Genomic DNA, 21,160 nt, shown 5'->3' with positions numbered 1-21,160 from the left:
GGATGTTTATGACCCTTAGTGATCTTTGGGATGTAGTAAAAATAGAGGAGTTGCTTCCCAATTTTCCGAAAGCTATACGACTAGCCAAATATAATAGTACAACATTATATGTTGATGACAATATAATTTCACTTGTTATAGACGCAATAAGTTGTGTAGAGCTTGGTTGAGGAATAAGGAAGAGATCATACAGGTATGTTAAGGCACTCTTATCTTTCTTTTGGCATGATCTAAAGTAAAATGAACGTAAATAAAATGCTATTTTGTAATGGATCTACTCCTAGCAACTAAGGTTTTCCATGTTGTTCTTTCCTTATAAAGTTTTTCTAAGAAAGTATGTATAATCCCTGAATCCTATTGAGGTTCATATTGAAGGTATAGAAGTCCATAATGTTAATTGAAGGTGCGGTGACCTTACATTACTCCGAAAGTTTAAAAGGTTTTTTCATGAGCCCAACATACATTATATATGTGTATCTATTTTACTCTATCAAGCCGCGCTATAGCCGGCCGAGTACGACTTCTATTGTACAACCACTGATCAGTTGGGTTTAACCAAGTTCCATGTGGCCGGGTACAATTCTACCAAACCTGATGATGGCTGGGTACATTTTTATCGAGCCTATTACGGTCGGGTATGATATGATGATGATGATGATGCCTATAGAGGGGAATGTTTTTAAAAGCTTATGTATATATATGTATCATGCATTTCATGTTAGTAGCCCTCAGAGGTACTCAAATATTACAAGTTGTATCTTCTCTATCTCTCTTTACATTATTGTTCTTATTTATGCTTTCCAGCCTTACATACTCAGTACTTTATTCGTACTGACATCCTTTTTGCCTGGAAAAACTGTTTCATGCATGTAGGTCCCGATAGACAGGTTGACGGTCCTCCTAGTAGGCTATCAACTCAGCGGAAAGTATTGGTGCACTTCACTTGCTCCAGAGTTGCATATTTGGTCAGTATGCCTTGAACATGTATTGATTGGTATGGCAGGGTCATGTCCTAACATTCATGATATTTATGTACTTTTAGAGGCTTGTAGACAAATGTCATGTATATGGATGTCGGCATAAGTTCTGAGTGTACAAATGATCATGTCGGCTTATAGGCTCGTATATCACATGTATAAGTTTGTATATCATGTTGGGTCGTCCTATGTCGATTATTTTCTTATGTTTTATTCTGTTTATCTCATGACTGCCTTCCCGGACCATTTACACATGATGGTATGATAAGAAAGATATGTTACGTGGGTACTCAGTTGAGTAAGACACTGGGTGCCCGTCGCGTCACTCCAATTTGGGTCGTGACAATAATTCACGCCTCTTTAATCTTGTCTTCAACTCTTAGTATCCCTAGTTGTTAATTTACTACTTAATTTGTAACTTAACTAGTTAGACATAAGAATCTTAATATGTTATAACTAGGAATTGTTCGAGCTTGTCTTCTTAGTGATAGTGACGAGTTGTAGCTAAACCTTAATTCTCTGTGGGATTCGACTCCTGACTCTTAGACTGGATTATATTTGCAGCGACTGCTTATCCTTTTTAGGACTAAAGTCGGGCGTGATAAAATATTCATAAGTATGTAGTAATTCATAGATGGCCATTTAACTTTCACATTATTGCATTAGCATCACTAAACTATTTTACTTAAATATTATGAAAATTATTATAATATTTTTTTTATAAAAACAAGTCACTCAACTTTATCCAAGTACAGCAGAATGCTTTAAATTGAGTATCCATCCGTGAAATGTCTTGAACCTATTCAATGTATTTCATTAAACTAGCTTTTACAGTGGTTCTACTGTTAATTCTTTGACAAAGGAATTTAGACTTATTGCACTGATATGTCTTTTTTTCCCTAAATTGTCTTGCATCAAAAAAAAAAAAAAAAAGAAGATGCAAGCTTTAATTTGTTGCTTATTCTCCTCCAAACGGTTATCTCTATCCGTTTTCTATTTTTTGTTCTGAGAATTAAAATTTTGTACTTTGTAGTTTAAAAAATAAAATTGATTGCATCTTATAACATAATTCCTTTGTTGTATAATATATTAAGTATAATTATAAAAAAAAAATATCCAGTTTAAAATCAAACACATTCTTAGTTCATTTGTTTATAATAATATCATATATATTTATTATAGTGCAGTAAGCCAAATCTCTGCTAAAAGAAGGTTATGTATTAAATAATTACCAATTTATGTATTATAATCCCTTCAATATGATGTCCATATAAATTAGGGAGAATGACACAGTTACTCACAAAAATAAAACTATTTACTCTTGTCTATCCATTTATTTTTTTACCCATAAAATAATTACATTTCCTACATAGTAATTTTTGTGGGGAATTTTTTTTATTATCCAATTCTTTTTTATTTTTATGCTTTTTTTTCTTTTTTCCTTTTCTTTTTTCTCATTTTTTTTATTTTTTCCTTTTCTAATTTCATTTAACTTCTTCTTTTTATATCCTTTTTCTCTTCATAATCTAATTTCCTTTACTGTTTTCACTATTTTTTATTATTCTTTTTTTATACAATAAGAAAAAATAATTGATATAGTAAATGTTTGTTCACCTTTTTTTAATATAACTAGTACAATATACCTTTTATTTTTTTTCTTTCTCATTTTTTAAATTCAATTATTAAACTGAAATAATATCATTTGTCACTTGATCTAATTCACTGAATATCACATTGACTGCTGCTAAGCACCCTAAATTACATAATCAGATTCTAAGAATCAACACGTGATTGCCATGCAAACCTTGATCTCCTTCCCTATAAATATTAGTACACACTCTACCATTAGCAGTAACACAACCAGTTATAGAGCAAGAAAACATAATCTACGGCAACCAAATCTCCATATATACTAGTTAGAATAAAAATAATAATAAAATATTGAAAAATGCAACAAAAGTAGAAGTAGCAAAAAAGACTTCTAGTACTATGTGATACCAATATGGTATATATGTATACCAACAAAGCATATGAGTTCTCTAAAATATTGCTACAACTATCTGCGACTATACTACTGTACCAAAACATTAAAGGACGCAATAAAAGTATGAGAAAACTATATGTTCGTATTACAAGCTAAATATTCACAAAACAACTTGCTCATTTCGTATACTAAGAGGGTATATAGTTGTATAAGGTCGTTCCAACAATTGCCTATAACTAAAAAACTATTACATAATACACATAATTTATGTCCATCGGCACACAAAAATTCCAGCATTGCAACTCATGTTCATATAAATAATTTCATAATAGAATTCACTCAAAATGCAGCTAAAACAACCAAAATAATATTCAAACTACCATATGATACCAATATGGCATATAACTATACCAACATGGTATACAGTTTTACTAGTTAATTCTCGGCAACTATATGACTATACTACTATTACATAACACACATGCATAAAGAGAAAAAAAAAATTGTGTACCACATATTAATATAATAAAATATTTCAAGATATTATACTATATTACTATTATTAAAAAAATCAAATATTGTACCAATTAAATGCAGCTAATACAACCAAAAAATGATTCAACTAGCATATGATACCAATATAATATATAACTATACTAATAGGGTATATAGTTGGAATGAATTGTATACTAAAATGGTATATTTTTATACTATTTGGGTATACAATACAAATTCGTCTTCTTCTCTGGTTCAACTATATTTCAACCCAAATTTCTAAAATCTACTACAAAATCTCCACCAAATTGACTAAAACTTTAGATACAACCTCCAATTAACTTTCCAAACAAACCCATACAGGATCGGATCAAAACAATTAAAAACTCAAACAAACCAAGTTATGAGTTTCAAGCTTTAAGGTCCTTCAATGGTAGATTTAAATTTTTGTACAATAAATCTCCAAAAACCAGCATCAAAGGTACAATCTACACATCAAAGAACAATAACTAACGAATTTCAACAGTAAAATACTATAAAAAATCAGATCTGGCATTTTGAACTCATTCATATGGAGTTTCAAAAGTTGATCTGTTCTTCCTATGAGGAAATGTGTAAGTTTCAAAACTTCATCGCGTTAGATTAAGAAAAATGGCTTAAAAGTGGTTAGCAAAATAGTATTAGTTTTATGGAAGCTTCCAAAAAACATTGTTTCTTGCTCAACTTTTTTCTTCTTGTGAGTTCTTATTTTTCTTGATACCTAAGACTTCGTCAATATACCTAGAAGAGTGATTGCCGAAACAAAAACAAATACAGTTGTGAACTTTAAAATTTGGAGGAAGGTAAAATGAGGAAGAAGAAGAAGAAGAAGTGAAACATAATAAAGACGGATAAATAATTTGGGGCGCATGAATAGGAGTAGTACATAATTTGGATTTGGACATTATAGGATAAATAATTTGAAATTAATAGGTATAAAGTGATATTTTCTCTATAAATTAGTACGCAACCCGATTAAGCCGTCCCTTAACTCTATTCAAGAGTCAGTCCGCCCAAAACAATAGAAAAAAAATCACTGCTTCAAACCGTGCGCTTTACTTTGTATCTAATATATAATAAATGTTTGCAATGAGAAACTTAACTGCAACCTACTCCCAAGTAATTATTACAACTTACAGAAAGGATAATTGTCAGTTATTATGCTATAATAATATTTACGATTTCTTGACATACTTACTGTTAATTCATTTATTACAGTAGTTCGACAAACTTTGCGTTTGCATATTGTGTTATTTGTTTTTGTTTATTTATTTATTATTCAAATCAACATTTGTTATAATCAAATAAAGACTAACAATTGAAGCCTCTGGCGCTATTGGTACAGCTGGGTCTACTTCGTGATCTCCCATTTCTGGTTCGAATTGTTCAGTTGTTTGGCCCGATTCAAGGCCTTGAAAACTTTCTTGGGATCTGGCAATGCTTCAAATACTTCATCAGTTCTCGATGAATTTCTAGGCATGCACCTGTACAATCAAGTCAACTAACGTTAAAATTTCAATGTATAGATTGGGTGTAGAGAAAACTGACTGTACTAAGAATTTTTGTATTTTGTTCAATTGTAATTGCTAACACCGTTAATTCCCCGGCAACGGCGCCAAAATTTTATCACACCCAAGTATACCTTATAAAAAGGACACGCGGACGTTGCAAATATAATCTGAGTATTTCGCCCAGAGTCGAACCCACAAGGAATTAACCTACCAATTGTCACACCTCCTTTTTCCGCACCCGTGAGGGTACGAGGGAGTTTTTTCCAAATAAAGGACAATCGAAACGGGACTGGTTTATTTATTTCAGAGTCGCCACTTGGGAGATTTAGGGTGTCCCAAGTCACCAATTTTAATCCCGAATCGAGGAAAATAATGACTCTATATTACAGTCTGCGTACCAGAAATCCGGATAAGGAATTCTGTTAACCCGGGAGAAGGTGTTAGGCATTCCCGAGTTCCGTGGTTCTAGCACGGTCGCTCAACTGTTATATTCGGCTTATTTATCTGATTTTAAATACAATATGAACTTATGTGCAAAGTTTATCCTTCAACCGCTTTTATCATTTACTGTTATTTTTATCAAGAATTGCAACGTTATAAAAATGTATCTCGAACCGCGTTACAATCAATGTACCCGTGGTCGTCGACACACTTTGACTCCGTTGAGATTTGGATTTGGGTCACATCAATGTGTACCCGAGTTTAAGGAAATTAAATTATTAAAGGCGCGCCTAAAGCGACTAGCGTATTTATTTTGGGTAGGACCGTGGAATTTTACTAAACGCTCCATCCTGAAATCTAAACAATTTTTAAAGCAAATATTTACTGAGGGCCCCGCAATTTGTATTTTTATTTGGTGAGGCTCATCTCATTCTTATTTTAAAATGAATTTGCAACGTCATGGACACGCATCTCGAACCACGTCACAATCAATGTACCCGTGATTAGAAACACATTTCGACTCCGTTGAGAATTGGATTTGGGTCACATAGATGTGCACCCGGGTTTAAGAAGGTAAGATTTATTAAGGCGCGTCCTAAAGAGTCTAACGTATTGTTATTTTAAGAGGGTTGTGAGATTTGCTAAACGACCCGTCCTGGAAACTAAATGCTTCGATAATATACGTTTAACGAGGGCCCCGCATCTTGTGCGTTTTTGTTTGTCGAAGCTCATCTCGTCTTTATTTTAACAGGATATCCTATAGCAACTACGTTTCTTGTCGCATTTGTCTCTACTAGTTGAGGATAAAAATAACCCTATTCAATTACATGCTTGCAGGTTATTATAACGGAATTCCGAGTGCCTTTACAGAATAAGAAAACATGGCCATGCCCATGGGCAGCTAATCGAGCATCGTGGGCCCAAACCCAGCCCACACGGTATCGGCTGGACCTGGGCCAATGCCTTTCTGATGAAAGGCTGCTGGGTTCGTTTGATTCGGGCTCGACCTTCGTGAGGTTGAGAAGTGCAGACTTGCGCCGTTTATTTTAAGGCAATGGTTTGCCAATTGTAAGGAGACAGTTTATCAAAAGGACATGAAATTAACTAAAATGGATAGTTCTATGTTTTAAGGACATGCTAACCATAAAAAACCTAAGATACAACCTACTGCATTGGAGACCCTTTTATCTATCAACCTACATATACAAACTAGCATTCAATCACCACATATTGACATCTACTGGGCACACAGGCTACCTTCAGTATCTAAACAAGAATGCAAACTATTACATATTACATGAATATTTAATGTAACAATCTATGTATAAAGACATTCTTCAGGACTTTCATTTATATTCATGCTCAAATTTCCCAATTACATTTTGACAGTGCATTGGTTGTGTACCTGGTATAGAAGACAAAGAAGAAAGGAATGATCAGCTGGGCAGTATGCAATAGACACAGCAACAGCAGATATACAGCAACAACACAGCAACAAATCAACAAACCAAGTGTTTTCCACAGCCCACAGACAACCAACAATATTTCCCAGAACAAAGAGAACTAACAAATAGTCGAGCACCAAATGAGCAATCCCAGGAAAGAATAATGAAACAACAGCAATAACTGAGTGTTCAATGTAGCAAAACCACCAGTTCAACAACCACAAACAGCTCAGTCAATGCAAACAATAGAACTTGGCCAAGACAGCTTGACCAATATGCACTCTTATACAACTTTCAGGCAGTGTTTGGTTACAATGTTTATTGGAAACTACCTTATGCTTTTCAGTTTTCTTTAAACTCACTAGACCTCTCTTCAGACTAAAAGTTTCTGCCTCAAGACCAAAAATTCCAGCCTCAAGACTAAAAATTCCAGCCCTTTTGTATGTCCTGAAACAGCTTATTTATAAGCTAATAACCCAGTGCAGTCAAGCTGCCTGCATCCTGCAACTTGCAGTCTGCCCATACCTATTAAACTCATCCTTAAGCATCTTTTGATGCCAGCCATTTGCTCCCCACGCCTGGTTTTCTTTAATCAAGAGTTATGGGCTCATTTTAGTATTCATTTTAAACTCCCATGCTCTTATGTCTTGTTCCCTATTGGCATTAGTTTAATCTTAATTAGTACCCTACTTGTCAGCTTCATTTAAACTAATCTTTTCTGTCCTTTTCAAACCCCAGATTACCCCTGTTTAACCTTGATTATTACTGCCCTGCCTATTGCAGCATCAGGGCACTTTGGGCTTTGATCATTCGATTTCAGAACTGCCCCAGCCTGGTTCTTTTAATTGTTTACAATGTAGTTACAAACTAACATTCATAGGTAATGCCCAACATTCAAATCACAATACGGGTCCATTCAGTCAAGTGAGGTTGTACGTATTAGAATATTTGAACAATCAGTCGTAGGAAGTTAATCAACGACATTTATCAGGTCGACTATACTAATTATAACAGGTAATAATCAGTCGCTCATATAAACAATACGTTCAGGGACCTAAAGGGCTTCGGACAACTTTGGTCAATTAATGGGAACCTATACAAGTTAACTTATTTGACGATTAATCTAATCGACGAACATGTATATCACAGAGTACATTCAGAACACACACATAGAAAATCAATCGACCAAATAAAAGGTCTTTGCTAGAGATGGAAGAAAACAGAAAAAGTAACAGACCATAACAAATACTCACAACAACAAATCATGCTGACAACTTAATTAGAACTAAACAAAGGGAAAGGAAAACTTACCGAAAAATGTTTAAACCAAACAGACCCAAATCAGACTCAACTTTGACCATTTGAGACCGAACAAATTTTAACCAGGGTGTTCTCACATGAGAACACCTTGGTTAAGATCCATTAAACCTCAAACCCTTGTTAAGACCGGCCGGATTCCAAGGCTATTAGTGTTCTAGGTTTTGGATCTTCAGATCTGATTTTTTGGGAGTTGTGGGTAGATTCGGACCAAACCAAGCTTGGTTTGGTCACGAGGAGGGTCAGGGGAGTGTCTGGTATGAAGATGGGGTAATTTGGTATAGGTCCGGGTTCGACTCAAATCTTCAAATGAAGATTCGAGACGAAGGAAAGTGATTCGAGGCAAATGGATAGCAGATCCATGTTCAGGAGAGTGAGGGGGTCTGAGGGTGTTCAGGAGGTGATCACCGGCGTTCGTGCCGCCGGTTTTAATGGCGAGGGAGACTAGGGCGGCGTTAGGGTTTGGGGATTTCCGAGCTTGGGGAAGGAGATGCCTGAAGGGGGGGGGTTCGGATAGGGGGCGTGGGGTGAAGGGTTGAGTTTATATATGGGGAGGCTGATTCAATCCTGGCCGTTGGATTGATTAAAATTGATGGCCAGGATTGGGGAGGCTTGACCATACGGTGCCGTTTGGTTAAGCAAGGGGTCAGTCAAAAATGGGACTGGGTCGGGTCATGAGGGCCAATAAAGGCCATCGGATCAATGGAAATGAACGGCTCAGATTAACCGTCCCTGAAACGACGTCGTTTCGGGAGTTGCCTGGGCAGGCCTTGTCTGGACCGGACTTGTGCTGATTTGGGCCCATCTTTTGTTTTATTTCCTGGGCCTAACCCGATTTTCAATCCCTCTTTTTGTTTTCTATTTTATTTTCTTTTAAAACAAAAAATGAAATAACAAATAATAAAATAATGAAATTAAAACCAACAACAATGCAACATTTTAACACAATTATCACAAAAAATATTTCGGTAAGTTAACTAAAAGCCTAGAACGAACGATGCACATATATTTTTTGAATTTTCTTTTACTGACCGAATTATGGTTTAATCACCCTGACATGCATATTTTGTATTTTGTTTGTTAATGATTAAATGCAAAATGGACAGATCCACAAATGACTAACAACACATGTCACGAAAAACTCGAACAATTGTACAGCGAAATCATTTGTCACTATTTTTATTTTCTTTTGGAGCGATTGCTCGTAAAGCAAAAATCACGTGCTTACAGCTGCCCCTCTTTGCACGAAGACACGAAGGGTTTTCGCGCAAAGATAAGCGAGCGATTTTTGCCCGTCCGAATACTCCGTGTGAAGCATTTTTTGAAAAAGATTTGACCGAACCTTTGCTTCAGAGGTTTCCTACATATCCTGGGCTGAAACAGGAATCAGGTCAATGTAGTTCGGGAAATTTTGGTAGCTGGGACTACCGTGTGACTGTAGTGTTTGCTGTTGTTGTGCGCTGTTGTATGCTGCTGTAGGATGCTACTGCTCAACCGATCTCCCTATTACATTGCTCTAAAAGGAAAACAAGAAGCTAAGTTAAACTGAGGATCCTGAAATTTCATCCATCTTCAACTTGTTCTTGTTGCCTTGCTTTCTTGTCGGCTAATGCTTTCCTCCGACGCCTTTATTTTGTGAACTTGGAGATGATGCTGGTCCTTCACCTTTTCTGAATGTCAGTTCTCATCACTTTGCTTGATTTGCTGGGGAACATGGCTTTCTTCTTTAAATCTTTCAATGGTTTCTTCAGTGGTATGTTTCTTCATCAACATTGTTATACTGGGCATGCTACAACGTTTCCAAACTGCTTCTTCTGAGACGCGTTCCTTCTTCCTTTTGAATGTGCGCTTGCTTTGGCAGCCTTCTGCTTCTTGGCGCTGGGGATTTTATTGTTTCCTGCTTGGGGATCTTTGTTGTAACCTTCCGTCTTCAGGCGGGGCTACTGATTCCAAAATCTAGAGCTAAATGTATTCCCGCATTATACTGGTGGGCGACCTAGAACTTAAAGGTATTCCCGCGTTATACTGGTGGGCGACCTAGAACTTAAATGTATTCCCGCATTATACTGGTGGGCGACCTAGAACTTAAAAGTATTCCCGCGTTATACTGGTGGGCGACCTAGAACTTAAATGTATTCCCACATTATACTGGTGGGCGACCTAGAACTTAAAAGTATTCCCGCATTATACTGGTGGGCGACCTAGAACTTAAAAGTATTCCCGCATTATACTGGTGGGCGACCTAGAACTTAAAAGTATTCCTGCATTATACTGGTGGGCGACCTAGAACTTAAAAGTATTCCCGCATTATACTGGTGGGCGACCTAGAACTTAAAAGTATTCCAGCATTATACTGGTGGGCGACCTAGAACTTAAATGTATTCCCGCATTATACTGGTGGGCGACCTAGAACTTAAAAGTATTCCCGCATTATACTGGTGGGCGACCTAGAACTTAAATGTATTCCCGCATTATACTGGTGGGCGACCTAGAACTTAAATGTATTCCCGCATTATACTGGTGGGCGACCTAGAACTTAAAAGTATTCCCGCATTATACTGGTGGGCGACCTAGAACTTAAAAGTATTCCCGCATTATACTGGTGGGCGACCTAGAACTTAAATGTATTCTCGCATTATACTGGTGGGCGACCTAGAACTTAAAAGTATTCCCGCATTATACTGGTGGGCGACCTAGAACTTAAATGTATTCCCGCATTATACTGGTGGGCGACCTAGAACTTAAAAGTATTCCCGCATTATACTGGTGGGCGACCTAGAACTTAAATGTATTCCCGCATTATACTGGTGGGCGACCTAGAACTTAAAAGTATTCCCTCATTATACTGGTGGGCGACCTAGAACTTAAATGTATTCCCGCATTATACTGGTGGGCGACCTAGAACTTAAAAGTATTCCCGCATTATACTGGTGGGCGACCTAGAACTTAAATGTATTCCCGCATTATATTGGTGGGCGACCTAGAACTTAAAAGTATTCCCGCATTATACTGGTGGGCGACCTAGAACTTAAATGTATTCCCGCATTATACTGGTGGGCGACTAGAACTTAAAAGTATTCCCGCATTATACTGGTGGGCGACCTAGAACTTAAATGTATTCCCGCATTATACTGGTGGGCGACCTAGAACTTAAAAGTATTTGAAATTGTTCCCCCGTTCTTCCGAGAAAATTTTTGACAATCGGCAGAAAATTTTCTGCCCCGGTTTTTGGTGACTTCCCTGGCGTTGCATCTTGCTGCCATCATCAATCCTTTGTTTTCCTGCAGCAGACAAAAGGATTTAATTAGTTTTCATCGTGGTGGTAGAGGGTGCCTTTCTGGCGGATGATTTTCCTTTATTCTCTTTTCTTGCTCTATGTCCCATAATTGATTAGTGGGCAGAGTTGCCTGCTGGGGGTCTCTAGCCTGCTGGGGATTGGCTTTCAATTAATCCCCTCTTCTGCTTTCTCTTTAAGCACATGCTGTGGGAGTCTGCTTTTAAATTCCCGAAACCACTCCCTTTAGGAGCTCACTTCCTCCATAATTGCCGGGCACGATCACTGCATTGCCTGGGATCGGCTTCTAAGACTGTTTGTATTATCCTGCATTGGATGAATTCCCCTCCGGTTTCTGGTAGTAAGCTTTGAAAAATTCTTTTCAAGACAAATTTTAGGAAGAGAAAATAAAAGCTAGAAGGAGAAAATCTTTCTGAACCCATATTTGGTGGGGAGAAGATACTCAGAAGAACTTATCTGGAGGACATGACTGGTCCCCGTGATCATGACGTGCACCATAGATTCCCGACCCAGTCTATTTGTATCAATTGATTTGCCCGATGGTCTGACTTGCTGGGGATGATAAATGACTATCCATTTTGTTGCAAATGTGGTAGCTTTTGCTGATCTGTCTTGTCGCCTCATAGTGCCCTTCGAGGGGTTTTCACTAATGAGACTCTCTCTTTTCTCTCATCTCCCGACGCCTTATGGTGCCTGTGAAGGTTTTCACCAATAAGACTCTCTCATTTCATATCCCTCATCTTACATTGCCTCTCGGTGCCTGTGAAGGTTTTCACCGATAAGACTCTCTCATTTTATTTCTTTCGAGGAATCGGGGTGTTGTAGATACGACCCTCCTTTCTGGAGATTCCTTTGACCATCAACTCATTCCTAGTCTTACGATCCTCTTCTTTGCTGGGTATCGGTGTATTAGTCTCGGCTTTATTTGCCTGACTTGGCATCTCTTGGACATTGATCGGGAGGTCTTTTGGATGTTGATGTTGGTTTTGGGGTGGGATTAAAGAAAGGCTACAAAAATGAAGATAATTTGATGGGTGATGTGTTACAACTTTTGGAATCAAACCTTTGTTGGAACTTAAAACATACCCTCTGCCCCAGTTTTCTTGCTTGGGGAATTTATTATTTTTTACACTTATGTTGCGCTATGTGTGTTACGCATACTGTGCCTATTATGCACACTATGTACATTATGCATCCTATATTCACTATGATGCATACTATGACCGAGCCGTGAGGCGCCTACGTATCCTCTTTGAGGAATCAGGTCAAACGTAGTTCCCACGGTTTTGTATTTCTTATGATTTTATCTTCTTCTTTTTTTCTTTTCCTTCTTTTCATTTTCTTTCTCTTTTTTTTTCTTTTTTTTTTCATGTCTTTTCCATTAGTGATTCCAAAAGAGGGGTATGAAAGAATAACTTAAGGCTCAAAGGGGGAAGCAAGGGTTAAAAGTGTTTGGATAGAAGAAAGAATTGCCTCCGTCATCTCATTATCCAATAAATGCCAAATACAAACAAATAAACCAAAAATTGCCATAATTAAAGAAATTACGCATAATATCTCTTGACTGCATCTGAATTGATAGCCATGTCGACACATCTACCTTCGACATCTGTCAAACACAAAGCACCGTTGGACAATACTCTGGTCACGATATAAGGCCCTTGCCAATTTGGGGCGAATTTGCCTTTTGCCTCGACCTGATGTGGGAGGATCTTCTTCAATACCTGCTGCCCTACTTCAAACTTCCTGGGGCGCACCTTCTTATTATATGTTCTTGCCATTCTCTTCTGGTACAGCTGACCATGACACACTGCTGCCAATCTTTTCTCATCTATCAGGCTCAACTGTTCCAATCGAGCTTTGACCCATTCATCATCATTAATCCCGGCTTCAGCGACAATTCGGAGGGACGGAATTTCGACCTCCGCTGGTATTACGGCCTCAGTTCCATACACCAACAAATAAGGAGTTGTGCCTATGGAAGTTCGGACGGTAGTGCGGTAACCCAACAAAGCAAAGGGTAATCTCTCGTGCCATTGTCTGGACCCTTCCACCATTTTTCGCAGTATCTTCTTGATATTCTTATTGGCTGCTTCGACTGCTCCATTCGCCTTGGGACGATATGGGGTGGAATTGCGGTGTGTAATCTTGAATTGTTGGCATACCTCTCTCATCAAGCTGCTATTAAGATTCGCACCGTTATCCGTGATGATCACTTTTGGGATCCCAAATCTGCAGATGATATGGGAGTGAACAAAGTCCACCACTGCCTTCTTGGTTACTGATTTGAAGGTTTTAGCCTCAACCCATTTGGTGAAGTAATCAATGGTCACTAGGATGAACCTATGACCGTTGGATGCTGCCGGCTCGATGGGCCCAATGACATCCATGCCCCATGCCACAAACGGCCAGGGTGCTGACATCGTATGTAACTCTGTTGGCGGAGAATGAATCAAATCTCCATGTATCTGGCACTGATGGCATTTCCTCACGAAAGTGATACAATCGTGTTCCATGGTGAGCCAATAACACCCTGTTCGAAGGATCTTTCTTGCCAATACATATCCGCTCATGTGTGGCCCACAAACTCCAGCATGTACCTCTGTCATAACCTTCGCTGCTTGACTGGCATCTATGCATCTCAATAGTCCCAAATCCGGGGTTCTTTTGTACAGTATTCCTCCGCTGAGGAAGAAACCATTCGACAAACGCCGAAGGGCTCTTTTTTGGTCTCCAGAGGCATGTTCTGGATATATCCCCATTCTGAGGTATTCCTTGATATCATGAAACCAGGGTTCGCCATCTGCTTCTTCTTCTATGGCATTGCAGTAGGCGTGCTGATCACGGACCTGGATGTGTAGAGGATCAACATACATTTTGTCAGGGTGGTGCAGCATTGATGCTAAGGTGGCCAAGGCATCCGCAACCTCATTGTGAACTCTCGGGATGTGTTTGAACTTCACCGATCGAAATTGCTTGCTCAGATCATGCAAGCATTGTCGGTATGGTATGAGCTTTAGATCTCGTGTTTCCCATTCACCCTGAATTTGATGTACCAAGAGGTCCGAGTCTCCCAAGACCAAGACGTCTTGGACATCCATGTCAGCAGCCAAGCGCAGACCCAGAATGCAAGCCTCATACTCGGCCATATTGTTGGTGCAATAGAAGCGTAGTTGAGCCGTAACAGGATAATGCCGTCCTGTTTCAGAAATGAGTACTGCTCCTATTCCAACCCCTTTTGCGTTTGCAGCTCCATCGAAGAAAAGCTTCCAACCTGGCTCTTTAGGTAATTCCAACTCATTTGTATGCATCACCTCTTCGTCAGGAAAATACGTTCTTAAGGGCTCGTATTTTTCATCAACGGGATTCTCTGCCAAATGGTCTGCCAGCGCCTGGGCTTTCATGGCCGTCCTCGTCACATAGATGATATCAAACTCTGTGAGCAGAATTTGCCATTTTGCCAACCTTCCCGTGGGCATAGGTTTCTGAAAGATATATTTCAAGGGGTCCAAACGGGATATGAGATAAGTAGTATATGAAGACAAGTAGTGCTTCAACTTCTGAGCTACCCAAGTTAGGGCGCAGCATGTTTTCTCGAGTTGAGTGTACTTGACCTCATGCACTGTGAATTTCTTGCTAAGATAGTAGATGGCCTGCTCCTTCCTTCCTGTGTCATCATGTTGCCCCAGTACACAACCAAATGAATTTTCCAAGACCGTCAGGTAAAGGATTAGGGGCTTCCCGGGCTTAGGCGGGACCAATACGGGTGGATTAGACAGATACCCTTTGATTTGGTCGAAAGCCTCCTGACACTCTGCCGTCCAACCTACTGCAGCATCCTTTCTCAGTAGCCGAAATATGGGCTCACAAGTTGCTGTGAGTTGAGCGATGAACCTGCTGATGTAATTGAGTCTACCCAGCAAACTCATTACCTCTGTTTTGTTCCTTGGCGGTGGCAAATCTCGGATGGATTCAATTTTGGATGGGTCTAACTCAATCCCCCGTCGACTGACGATGAATCCTAGCAACTTTCCTGATGGAACCCCGAATGCGCATTTGGCCGGGTTAAGCTTGATATCATACCTTCGGAGTCTTTGGAAAAATCTCCTTAGGTCTGCTACATGGTCCTCCTGACGCCAAGATTTGATGATCACATCATCGACGTACACTTCTATTTCTTTGTGTATCATGTCATGAAACACAGCAGTCATTGCTCGCATGTACGTTGCCCCGACGTTCTTTAATCCGAACGGCATTACCCGATAGCAGTAGGTTCCCCATGGCGTAATAAACGCTGTCTTCTCAGCATCCTCCTCGTCCATTAGGATCTGATGATAACCCGCATAGCAATCCACAAAGGATCCGATCTCGCGCCCAGCGCAATTATCGATCAGGATATGAATGTTGGGTAACGGAAAATTGTCCTTGGGACTTGCTTTGTTGAGGTTGCGGTAGTCGAACGCACACCCTGATTTTTCCATCCTTCTTTGGGACTGGTACCACATTGGCCAACCACTCGGGATATCGAGTGACCCGAATGACCTTCGATTGCAACTGCTTAATCACTTCTTCTTTGATCTTTACACTCATTTCTGTTTTAAATTTCCTTAGTTTTTGCTTGACCGGAGGGTATGCCGGGTCAGTGGGCAATTTGTGAACCACTAAATTGGTGCTTAATCCAGGCATATCATCATATGACCATGCAAAAACATCTTTGAATTCCATGAGAGTTTTGATCAATTCTGCTCTGACATTCGGCTCAATGTGGATGCTAATTTTGGTCTCTTGGACGTTATCAGCGTCTCCTAGATTCACAGCCTCGGTGTCATTTAGGTTAGGCTTGGGTTTCTCTTCAAATTGGCACAGTTCTCGGTTTATCTCTTCGAAGGCTTCCCCTTCGTCACATTCAGATTCATCGTCACAAACGACCTCTTGCATCATTGAGTCGGTTTCAGATTGATTTATTAGACTAGGTCGAAGATCCGCTGTGCATGCCATGTCATTAGAACCAGTAAAAAGAGAACTGTTCAGAAAGAAAAAGAACAAAACAAAATTAAAATGGGACAAAAGAAAAGAACTTTATTAAACTTGCGGGATAAAAGGGTTCACACTTTTACAAAAACGAAAGTAAAATTTGGATTACACCCTTGAATAATCCGGACAAAACAAACAAACAAAACATAAATCAAAGCCTACTACCAAGACTCCCCTCGGACAGGAAGAGGAGTAACCGTCCAATTGTTGGTCTTGGCCTCAGGCCCCACAAATTGTATCTCTGCTCTGCTGGAACCTTCTCCAGCTTCCACCATACTGACATCCGCGAATAGTCTCTCAAAACTCTGATTCAGGTCTTCATTTATACCGATCAAAGGTCCTCGAATCTTTGGGACCGGCGACCCCTTGGCACTTGCTTTGACAAAAGACTTTGAGAGGCGTGACACTGGTTTAGGCAGAAACCAGACCCTCTTCTTCATTTTTCGCGCTTGCTTCCTATCTGCTGCGGTTGGTTTGAACCCCAATCCGAAAGTTTCCAGATTTTTAGGAAGGGAGACAGGTTGGACAATCCCTTGAAGCTCGACTCCCAGGCCTTTTCCTGGCACAAATCCATTACCCAGCATTTCTGAGACCATCATGACTGTTGCGGCAGCTACCCTAGGGTGCGGGATGATTTCTCCTTCAGAAATTTTGTTGGCCGACCCTGTATCGAAAATCTGGTAGACCCAAGGACCTTTGTCATCAGCGGTCTCTATGAAAGGTACAATGGTTCCGCCCATGGTGCACGTTGTATCCTCGCCGTGTAACACGACCTCTTGTCTTTCCCACTCGAACTTCACCATCTGATGTAGGGTGGAAGGCACCGCTTTGGCTGCATGAATCCAGGGTCGTCCTAACAGCAGGTTATAAGAAACTGTGGCATCTAACACCTGGAATTCCATGGTGAACAGGACTGGACCAATGGTCAGTTCAAGTACAACATCCCCTACAGTGGCTGTTCCGTTTCCGTCAAACCCCCGGACACAGATGCTATTCTTCCGGATTCTTCCGCGGTCGATCTTTAACTGGTCCAGAGTGGATAATGGACAAATATTGGCGCTTGAGCCGTTATCCACCAATACTCGAGTTACCACCGAGTCTTCACATTTGACAGCTAGGTATAGAGCTTTGTTATGCTCCGTACCTTCCACCGGCAGGTCATCATCTGAGAATGTTACCCTGTTCACCTCGAAAATCTTGCTGGCAATGGTTTCCAGGTGGTTTACAGAAATCTCACTGGGTACATGGGCCTCGTTCAATATCTTCAGCAGGGCCCGACGATGCTCCTCAAAGTGGATCAGTAACGACAACAGTGAGATCTGGGCCGGTGTTTTCCTCAGCTGTTCGACCACAGAATAGTCTTGTACTTTCATCTTCCTCAGGAACTCTTCAGCCTCTTCTTCGGACACAGGTTTCTTGGTTGCAACTGGGTTGGCTCTTCTTAGCTCCGCCGGAGCAAAACATCGACCTGATCGAGTCAACCCTTGCGCTTCACAACTGACTTCTTCCACCTGTTTTCCTTGGTACATCACCACCGCCTTTTCATATTTCCAAGGTACAGCCCTGCCGTCAATCATCGGCAGTTGGACCACAGGTTTTATGGTGACCAGTTCTTTATGTGCCCCCTTTACCACAACGACAGGTGCGGGTGGAACCCCTGATATTACCAACTTGTTTGGCTCGGGTTTGCTTGTTATGGCGGACGGACTCTTTCCCAATATCACTACTGGCTTGACGCTTTCTCCCTGTGACTGTACACTCGTTCCTCCACTGGTTGAGACCTCTTTCGGGGCGGCTTGGATCATCATCACTGTTTGTGAGGGTTTTCTCAATTCTCCTCCCTCACACACCAACTCAATCATGTGAGTTTCGTGGTGCGCTGGCAGTGGGTTTTGGTTGATGTTAGGAGCTTCTGGTGTCTGGACCTCGATCTTATTGGTGTCGATAAGATCCTGTATGGCATGCCTTAACTTCCAACACTTCTCGGTGTCATGCCCGAGCATCCCTGAGCAGTATTCACAACTTATTGATCGATCCAAATTCTGAGGTGGGGGATTTGGTTCTCGAGTCTGGACAGGACTAACCAAACCCAATTGCCTCAGCTTGTGGAACAAAGCGGTGTAGGTTTCTCCCAACTCCGTGAAAGTTCTCTGCTTCCGCAACCTGTCATTCCTAGCATCTGGATTTCCCCGGAAGCCTGCCCCTGAAGGGTTTCTATACGCCCTCGGTGGAGGATAGGTGTTTTGTGGTGGTGCATATATGTTCTGGGGAGCCGGCGCGCGCCATTGTGGGCGAACCGGAGGCTGAGTGTATGCTTGGGCCTGGTGTACGGAACAATGTGGTTCTCGAGGCGGATAGAAATTTTGTGGTGGGTTGTATGGGTAGTTTGACCTGTGAGGTCTGGGTTGGTTGTAGTGCGGCCGGCCAGCCCTGGACCAACTGCCTGCCTCGATCGTGGCAACCTCTTCTTTCTTTCTTCTCATTGCACCTCCCGTGCCACTTTGAATAGCCTGGGTTGTGGCCTTGAGTGCCGAATAATTTAAGATCTTGTCAGACCTCAGACCCTCTTCTATCATGACCCCTATCTTGACCACCTCGTTGAAAGATTTTCCAACCGTTGTCACCAAGTGACCAAAGTAGGTTGGATCCAATGTCTGCAAAAATAGTCCACCATCTCTCCCTCTCTCATGGGAGGATCGACTCTAGCTGCTTGCTCTCTCCAGCGGAACCCGAACTCGCGAAAACTTTCCCCGGGTTTCTTCCCAGTTCTCAATAACGTGAGGCGGTCAGGGACTATCTCTAGATTGTACTGGAAATGACCTGCGAAAGCCTGCGCCAGATCATCCCATGTGTACCACCTGCTGAAATCCTGCCTGGTATACCATTCCAGTGCAGATCCGCTCAGACTTTGGCCGAAATAAGCTATCAACAGCTCATCCTTGCCGCCTGCCCCTCTCATTTTGCTACAGAATCCCCGCAAATGTGCCATGGGATCACCGTGCCCTTCATATAAATCAAACTTAGGCATCTTAAAACCAGCCGGGAGTTGGACGTCTGGGAAAGGACACAGATCTTTGTATGCTACGCTGATTTGATTGCCCAATCCGTGCAAGTTCCTGAAGGACTGCTCCAGGCTTTTGAACTTTCTCAACACTTCATCCTGTTCAGGAGCCTTAACTGGCTTCTCAACCTCTGCCGGCACTTCTAAATGTGGATTGTAAGCTTGAGGCTCGGGTGCATGGAATGTAGGCTCAGGGGGATAGTATTGTGTATCGTGAGCCTGAAACAATGGCTCACTGGTCGTTCTCTGCAAAGGGGCTGATGTAGGTCCCACAAAAATGGGAATATTGGGTGTTGGGAGAGGTTGGTGGGGTGGTGGAGCTTGGGAATCATGAGGGCTTCTTTCTTGATGATAAAGGGGATTTGGGCGGCTTGTGGAAGGGCCAGAGTGAGGGTATTCCGGCATGTGTCCCAGTGTTTCAGGGCTCTTTTGTGTTTTGGCTAGGGCTAGTTGCATTGCATTCATCTCTAGTCCCATCCTTTCAATCTTTTCCATTGCTTCTTTTAACAACTGGCTCATCGGCCTTTCTTCCTCATTGCTATTCTCCGAAGTAGTCATGCTTGTTGCTACCGGTCCTTTGGATCTGGTTTGGTATGAGTGTGTTGCCAGAATTCTTTAACAACTAACTATCTGGTATCAGATGACAACAAACTTTGTTAGCGTTAGAGCTTAACAGATTTGATCATAGCACATAGAGGATGTAATGCACCTAGGCAGTTAACCGTTTCTACATGCCTTGCTTCAAACAACATGCGTCATCCCGGTTTGCTCATTCGTCCCTTTAAAGTATTTTGGAAAACCCTGCGTTTTATTTTATTTGTATTTTCTTTTCGTTACTTATTAAAAGGGGTCGAATCTTATGGGGATTGCCTACGTATCACGTCCCCGCGTGAATCAGACCAGGCGTAGTTCTGCCTCGAAGTAAAGACACATAGAAATTCTTCCGGAGTTGCTTAATTTCATTATCAAAATTTGCTATTACACATTGCTTTAAACAAAATAGCAACAGTACAGACTCCACGGTTTTAAACTTGGTTTGAGGAAAAGAAAACAACATATGGGGAAACAACAAACAAAACGACCAGGACTCGATCAACAACTAATTTTCCAACTTAGGGACCCACGAAGCATCTTTCGGCCCTTTCGCGGCCCTAGGTGTAAGGTCTTTTTGCAAGCTCTTCAACTCGTTCATAATCCGGTGGACGCAGCCCATGATAGAAGCAATAAGGGTCTCCCGAGGTGTTCGCTCGCATGCCAAGTATTTTAGGTAGATGTAATGCCCGATTTCGTCAATTCTTGCTCTAATGTTGTCCCTTTCTGCGAACAACTGCCTTATCTGTCGGCTCTTTAATCCTAGCACTTGTGCATTGGTGGCGAGCTGATCCTGGAACATATCCATTTGCCTTTCCATCATTGTCATTGCATTGTAATAGCGTCTCCGGTCGGCTTGGGCATCTTGTGTTTGCTTGAAGATCCGTTCTTGCAGAGCGGAATTTGTTTCCTTTGCTGCTTTGACGCTCAGTTCACAATTCCTCATGACTTGCTGTAGGCGCTTCCTCCG

Source organism: Nicotiana sylvestris, chromosome 3, assembly GCF_000393655.2.
Source record: "Nicotiana sylvestris chromosome 3, ASM39365v2, whole genome shotgun sequence".
Classification (NCBI taxonomy): Eukaryota; Viridiplantae; Streptophyta; class Magnoliopsida; order Solanales; family Solanaceae; genus Nicotiana; species Nicotiana sylvestris.
The sequence above is the reverse complement of the archived record's forward strand: the minus strand, read 5'-3'. Positions refer to the sequence as shown.